This window comes from Anser cygnoides, chromosome 2 (assembly GCF_040182565.1).
Source record: "Anser cygnoides isolate HZ-2024a breed goose chromosome 2, Taihu_goose_T2T_genome, whole genome shotgun sequence".
NCBI lineage: Eukaryota > Metazoa > Chordata > Aves > Anseriformes > Anatidae > Anser > Anser cygnoides.
The window spans coordinates 137,548,603-137,556,988 of NC_089874.1; positions in this window are offsets into that span (position 1 = coordinate 137,548,603).

Consider the following 8,386-nt stretch of genomic DNA (forward strand, 5'->3'; position numbering starts at 1 on the left):
CAGACCAGAAACAAAATCATTGTTGATGCTATCAACCAGAGGTTTAATCAAAATCACACCAAAAGTAAAAGTAGTGCCTAGAAACTTTATTCTGCAACTGAAGCCCTACAACCACCACAAGGATCAAAGTTAATTTGATTTTTTGAATACCCAAGTCTGTTCAGTGTGTAGATTGGAAAAAGTTCTTTGTCTGCAAAACGAACCGCAGAAGTCTTTGACATTACTGAGAATGAGCACGGTATTTTTGTGGTCCCCCAACTGGCACAATCACAAGGATTTTAGACTCATTGCACTAAAATAAGAAGAAATCAAAAAGTCAGATCAAGTTCTCATTTCTAAGGAGGAAATACTGTTTGTTAATCAGTCTGTTCTCTGAGCATACACTCAGAGATTTAAATTGTAAATTTTATCATCTTCTTCCTTTGCCTGCTCTCAAAAATCAAATCAGCATTAGCAACAGTCCAATACACTTAATGCTGCATTAAAAAATACGAGCTATTTCGGGCATAACAGGATTACAAACTGCTCTGTGGTAGTGTGTTGGCTGTCAGGGCTGAAGTTCCTGCTCTTATCACCGCGCTGCTGGCTGGCTGTGGGGCAGTCGGGCTCTTTCTTTGGCTCGGAAATGGGCAGTGTCACACACACTGCAGCACCAGTCTTAGGTCTGCTCGTGACAGCAGCACTGCTTTATCCACAGCCAGTGAAGCGTGACATAAGAATTCTCCACTCCTAACCTGCTCTGTCTTCTTCACACTGAAACCGCAGGGAAATGCAGCAGATCACTTGACAAAGCCTGAATTAGAGGTGGCAATATTCTTTCTGTAATCCGTCAGGTGGAAAACTATGGATTAGAAAGCTTTCATTTGCTCCCTCACAAAATTAGATATATGCCAAGCTTTCAGTTTGGATGTCTTTAAATATATATATATATATATATGTATATTTTCTTCAAGCCAATTGCACTAAATTGTGTGAACTTTCGCTTTAGCTCCAGACCATTTGTAATGTAACTTGAAACAGAAGGGGCTGCACAGTATGTTTTTTGTTCTGGTTTTATGAAATTGGTTTGAAAATGACAATATATTTAACAATTACATTTTCTGCATTTTACTTTAAAACAAAGATGAAGAAAAAAGATTTATTCTATTTTTTTTATTTTTTTTTACTTTGGTAATGTGGTAAAAGCATTCTTGTTAAGCTTCCTCCTATAAGCACAATACCAAAACTATGTTGTGTCTTATGACTGGGCCATTTCTGCCTTTTCAAAATAAATTAGTGTGCTTGTACATCTGAGGCTTTACTATAAATGACAGCTGCTACATTATATTTTTTCTAATTGGGAAGGAAAGCCCATATGTAATGTTTGTGTCTTCTTTTCGCTAACAGTCACAAAACATGCTAATTTGCTGAAAAAAAAAATTGCACTTTAAACAAAGCTGCAAGTATTTTGAATAGAAATGCAGATTCTCCTTATTATTTTTTTCTGGAAACCTGCAGCACCTGCTTTGTTCAGCAATATGTTAATAAGATCTCTTTAGTGTTTTTCTAATCAGAATAAAATCAATGGATTTGGGGACAGTTCTCGTGCTAGCCCTGTATAAGACAGTACGTACACAGTGATGCTTACAGGGTGAGTTTCATTAACCTTGCTGGGGCTAGTGAAGAAGGCTGACAGCACACAAACTTAGGAAGAGATTAATGCATTGCAGTGATGAGAACCCTATGGGTTGTGTTTTTTTTTTGTGTGTGAGCCAGATCTCTGGGCAAAATCTAAGCCATTTCATAGCATGCTTTGATTTTTCATTTACCATGCATGCACTTTTAACAATTTTTCTTAACTCTATCCAAGTGTCCAGTTTAGACAATCTAAACACAATATTACATAGAATGGCTTTGTAAAGTGGCATTAAATTATTAAATTTATAATTTAAAAAATGCAAAATTAAGATTGCTCTTGTAGCTCTTGCTCCTCAGTTGTTTTGGCCATTGGGTGGTGGGTTTAACTCCAAAATTTATATTGGCTCCCCCCTTCCTGGGACACACGGGATGTCCTCAGGCACTGTCAAGCTCAGGGCACTTCTGCCAGGAGTTCCCAAGTCCCTCGGTCACATAACACGGTGCTGATGGAGGACTTGTGGTGATCATGAGTACACTTGAATCTCAAGGAGGGCTCTTGCTTCTGCAGGTGTTCCAGCTCTTGTTAGCTGACACCGGGTAGACTGATGCAGACAACGGCAGTTGCAAAGACTAAAGCCCAGCTCGTAGCCCAGGGTCTCTCCATCCTCATCCTTGGCTTTGAAGTCAGGTGGATAGGGATTGGAAGTACTAAAACTTTGGAGGGATGCTGCAACCCTCTACGGACTAGATGCTATGCCAAAAGGCATACAACACACAGAAAAGGAGCCGTCTGCATAAGGCTTGGCTTAAACAGAAATCAATGTTATCAACAAATTATCAAGTATTTCTTCCTCATTTTCCATAGTGTGATTTCCTCTATTCCTGTTCCTTGGCCTGACTCTCACAAATCGTGCTTCCTGCATCTGCTTTTGTATCACTGTCCTCATGCAGGCTACTTCTTCATTCTGACTCTCCTTGTTATTTCTTTTCTTCCTTCTTGTTGTCAATGAGATAGTCCACAGCACTGGAGGAGGCACTCTTTTCCTTCTCTCAGGTATGGGAGGAAGAGGAGTTACAGAAAGCCTTCTGTATTTCTTGTATCTCTGGAATGAAGGCACTGATTTGACCGATTCAGAGGAAGCAGGAGTTGTCCAGTACAAAACACATTTCCTGAGATTTCAGCTGGCATCTTCTAACAAGCATCTACTGAGAACACAAGGGAAATTTTTCAGTCTTGTAACTCAGCCGTATTTCAGCACACGTTCTCAGGAGAGTTGAAAACATGCTGGACAGAATGCCAACTAATCTTGTGAAACTGTTTCAACATATCGGGTAGGGATAGCTGGAATTTTCTGGCTCCGTTGTCTTATTTGAGCATAAACAAATAGAGAGTTTTCACCCTGCTCACATTCCTGGAAAAACCTGCACTATTTAAACTGAAACTGCACAGAAAATATGCCTGAGACAGACACCTGTGATGGATTTATTTTTATTTTTTTTTGACTAAAAGGTTAACGTTTGACATTACAAGCATCAAATCAGAAATAAAAGACAGGTAAATCTTAGAGAAAGAAAAAAGTTAAATATAATTTTGTAAAGCACACTTTCCAGTTCATTGGCCTTCCCATCAAAATAACAATAGTGTGCATTTGTGTTAAAGGGTACAGGACCATTTTCTGCCTTCTAAATAGCAAAGGCACACAAACTGCAAACAGCACTGCAGGCTCTTACAGCCCTCTTCAGCACAGATTAGGGCCGGCTGAGTAATTTTTTGATGGGGAAAAAATTCAAAGAATGCCAGTTTAGCAAACTCAGATTTCTGAAGGGCAGACTCCTACGGTGATTGCATTTCCAGTGAAACACAGACCCAGACCCCACTGGAAAACCTGCGTGCTCTCTGTTGGCTCACCTGGGGGGCGTTTGGGGTGCCTTCCCATGCAGCCTGCTCAGGGTAAGAGGCTCCAAGCTTGCAGAGCTTCTCAGGAGGTGCATGATACCTTTCAGACTGATATTCGATAGAAATTCTATTTGAGATTCATTCCTTCAAGGTGCTTTATGTTTTATGTCTTTGAACACAGGCATCCCTTAATTAGACAAAAATTCAAAGTATTTCAAGAGTTTGAGACTGGTAGATTTTACATACAGTAGTATCAGTTACAGATATAAAATTGAAAATGATACAAAAAATATGAAAACCTCATTACAAAAAAAAAATCAAAATAATATTAAATAGGAAAATTTGGGGGGCAAAGAGCATAAGATCAAATTCTCTGCTTATTTTCTATTTAGGTAACTACATTAATTTCCTTAATAAAGGTTTGAAAACATAGCTAGAAGGACATTACATGTATAAGAGACTTCATTAAATACCAGAGAAAATTTAAAGATATTGCTTTGGAAATACTAGAAATTCAGCCTGGTCTTACTACGAAGGTAACGTGCTGCATGTCTTCAGGCCAGGACCCCTGAGCCTAACAGCAACTTCTTTCTCACAGAGCATCTACTCCAGTCAGTCTTGAAAATCCATCAGCCACATCATTTTTCCTAGTACATATTCCAAGGGAAATAAACAGCATGCCCTCTGAGGTGTTTTTCTAACCCCAGGCCTCTGTCCCTGCCCCAGTTTTTTTTAAACACTAAGAAACATGCTCAACTTTAAGCAAGCTGGAACACCAATCATTTCATTACAAATTGATAGAAAGCTATACAAAGAGCTATTATTATGTTTATTCTGAAATAAATCGTTGTTTCTCCATAAAGAGATGCACTTTTATTGAATAAAACCATAATATGCAACTGTCCTTACGAACCCATGCTTCTTATCCAGTTTTGTCTTTCAGCCATTGTTTATAGTTAGCATTCTTAATAAAGCCACTGGATAATCATTTTACGAAATCATTGCAACAACATCTGATCCATCATCCAGATCAGCAGTTTCCAACCCATTACGCTGTCAAGAGCTGCTACGTTTGTTCACGAGATTTAGCTGAACGCACTTCTTGCTAATAATCTGTTAAAAAGGAACCCTAAAAACAGCTGTGCAGGCCCAGACCAAGGATCTGTTTAGCCCAAATGTCCTTTTTTTTCCAAAAGCAGCCAACTGAGAATGCCTGCAGATGAATAAAAAGCAGACAGTGACAGGGGGATACCTCCCTAGCAGACCTTTCTAGCTTCCAGTGAAGTGTAACACGACAAGCCGCGAGCTAATCAGGCTAACAAATAACATCATTGTTCCCCAAAAAAAGCCCCTTTGTGATTAAAGCTGTAAGGAACTGAGTCTAGATATTCTTCTGTGGTGGCTCAAATAACCATAACAAAATCTTGCAAGTAATTTCAATTGGATTAAATTCCTCTCTCCCCTCTCCTTCGTGACCTCCAGCCTTTTGTTCCTTCATCTTCAAGCAATCAACTGCACGTCAACCACGCCAACAAAATCACTGAAAGTAATCTGAATCGAGGTGGTTTCAAAGTTATTTTCTACTAAGCTTTTTCCTCCGGTGATGTTCTTAAAGTGCAATCGCTGACAGCCCTCTGACAGTACAGCACTGCTGCTGAACCACAGCACGGGGACAGACAACAGTGAAGGGCTAAGGAATGGGGACAGTTTCATCTGACCCGGCTAAGAAAAATGTACTTTTAACTTTATTAGAAAGAAAAGAAACCTTGGTATTGAGAGGGCTTAACGAGCATCCAGCTTTAAAAAGTTATGCAGTATACCAAATGCCATGGTTACAGTTTTCTATTGCAAAGAGAAGAGCAGTTCTCATTTCTTCAAGGCTGATTTTTTTTATTTTTTGGGGGCGGAAAGAGAAACCTCAGACACTGCCATTACAAACCAAAATCACACAAAGAAAATAAGCAGGAAGACAGGCTAGGTTAACTGAAATATTTGAAATCTCAGAAAAGCAAGCAACTTGCTCCACAAGTGAGTGAACCAATTGAGTTTGCTTTCAATACAAACTCACGTTTTCTTTCCTATAGTGTTACCCTTTGTAGTCCCCAATGCCACCCCACTGCAGTCCCTGAGCTGTGCTATCGCCCAGCTGATGCCAGTTGATTACCTGGGCCACAAGGCAAAGGGCCCTTCACTGGCCTGCCCTCCAGCACAGGCACTGAGCTGTGGCTCTCTTCTGTGAAGCTCTTGTTTTGCACACTTTAATTCTTCTATGATTGAAATAAGAAAGGATTTTAGATGTTATGACAGAGTACTGATGAGCAAATACAGTCAATCTCTATTTTTTTTGGCCAAAAATGCAAACCAGCAAAGTAAATTTGATGTTTCACATTTTTTTCAGGAAAAAAAAAAAGAAAAAAAAGGTTAATGCAAATCAAACAGTCATTACTTGTCATTCTCTGATCTCCACATTTTTCACATGCAAAAATCAGAAAATGAAATCCTCAGTGACTTTCAACAACTCTGGGAAAGAAAGTTTTCATGCATTAAAAAAATAGAGCTTGGGCTTTGTTTTATTGCTTTTTATTTAATTCCTGATATGATCTAAGGGGAAAATACTGTTTCACTGTTAGGGTGATAAGTTGATAAGGAGACCTTCACAGAGAAAAAGACTGTACAGGTTGATCACAGCAAGAAAAGCACTGCATCAATCTGGCCCTCTGGAACTTGGTTCCAGATCTGAGGGTCTTGGTCGAAAGTGCTTTATTTTCATGATGACCTAAGGTGTATAAAAAAAAAAAAAAAAAAACACTTCTAATTATATTTAATGCATCTAGAGCATCTAGAATTTAATCTAATAATTGATTCAAAACTTACAAGTCAGTGGTTTAGGCATCAGAAGCTACCAGAAGTACCTCAGAACTAATGGGATGGGGAACAAGGCTATGAGAGGTGCGACTTTCCCTCTCCCGGTACAATTAAGCACATCGATCCCATTCCTAATGGGCACTGCTATAACTTCATGGCTGCCTCGCAACAGCATTTTAACTTTCCTTACTGTAAGAATGTTTTGCCTAAGGTTCTAGTCTAACTTAAGACTCCTTTTCAATCTATGTCATTTCTTTTCCGTGTCCACTTTTTATCCCGATTGTGTGTTGCAGCCTTGTCTTTATTTGAATGTTCCCTTGTAAAAAGCATGAGGAGGCTGAGAAGACCGGTATCTCCAGTTATCCTTTTCAGTTTTCCATATTAGAAGCAATCAATTGTTATCTTACTTGAAATGCATCATCCCAAACTGGAGATAGCGATTCAGGTAGGGCTTTTGTAACACATCAGAGAAGCAGAAATATGTTTCATCGCCTGGTCTGTGCTCCCATCCCACTGTCATGCTGGTGAAGGCATTTTAGAAAGCATTCCTTCCTTGCTATGGAATTTTGCAGTGGAATTTATTTATTTGTACTTTCCTCTCAATTTAAGAATTTGACTTTGAATCCAGCTGGTCAACTTGCTTTCAGTTTGTATTGGCTTTTTATCATGAATGAAACACATGATGTGAAGAACATACAAACCATACAAGACCATTAAGTATTTCTAAGTGGCAAACACGTGCCAACTACCTCCCCCCAGTTTGATAATTTTGAATAATTTTACTGCTATATTTCACAAACTGGCTTAGAAGAACATTTCACAAATATTTTTAGAAGCCTTGCTGATGATTAGAGGGCATATTGCATTCAGTGCAGTATTTTTGCCCTGCCTTGAAAGGCAGTTAGCTTGATGTAACACAACAACTCATCTTTGCTGCTACTCACGTATTTATTTTTTCAAGTCCATATAGTTAGTTACAGGGATTTTCTAACATTTGGTATTAAGCTGCTACCTTGTCTTTCCCTCTGTGTGTGAAGACACACACTGTTTGAAAGACCACAAAAAAAGTAAATATTGCTCATCACCCAGTTTCCAACAATAATGGCTCCAAGGTTGTTTCAGCACCTTCTCTAAGCACTTCATAATGAATTTCTTATCTGGCTGATTTGAAACCTTTATCTCCTTTTCAACATGCTACTGATGTCAAAGATCTCCTGATAATCAAAAAAGCAAATGCTTTCAGAAATGCTTTCTTCTAATCTTTATTTTTAAAGTGAGATATATCACTATTGATGAGGGATTCAAACAAAACCATTAAGATGCTCATAGTGGGTTCATAATTAGAAAATAGGGTTTTTAAGGTCTGAACAGTTTTTAATCAGTTTGTATAAAAAATCTTGGGTGGGAAGGAGGGGAAGGAGAGTAACAAAAAGGTGAAAGATAAAACCTGAAAGCACAGGAGCCCTTCACTGTGAGTTCAGAAAGCCAATTCCCCTACCCAATACAAAATAATACATCCCAGAAGAGACCATTAAGATTCAACAAAATAAACTAGTGATTAAAAACAAACCTTCAACTTCTTCAGGAAGGACAGGACAGGATCCTTTAAGTTTAAAGCTTAGAGGAAAGTTTAATGGACTGAGATGTAATCTGGCACAGAAGACAAGGACTGTCTGCAAACAAGCCTGCTCCACAAGTTACCAAGAACTGGAATAGATCACAGTTCCTTTGATTTCTATATTACCTTTTTTATGTGTTTAAAAATCATGACTTTTCTGTACCAAAAAATGGTTGAAATGTAATGACAATGTTTTACATTTTTATAGAACTAACTACAATGGTTTACTCTGCAAAAGGAAACAGTAGTAAGAACTTTGTCTGCATCGAGAGAATAGCACAAAGAGAAATTATGCTGTCCATGTATCTTCCCTTCCACTCAAAATGGATGAGAAGAAAAAGGAAAAGCATGAGCTAGGAAATAAAGTACAGGTTAAAAGAGGGGAGAAA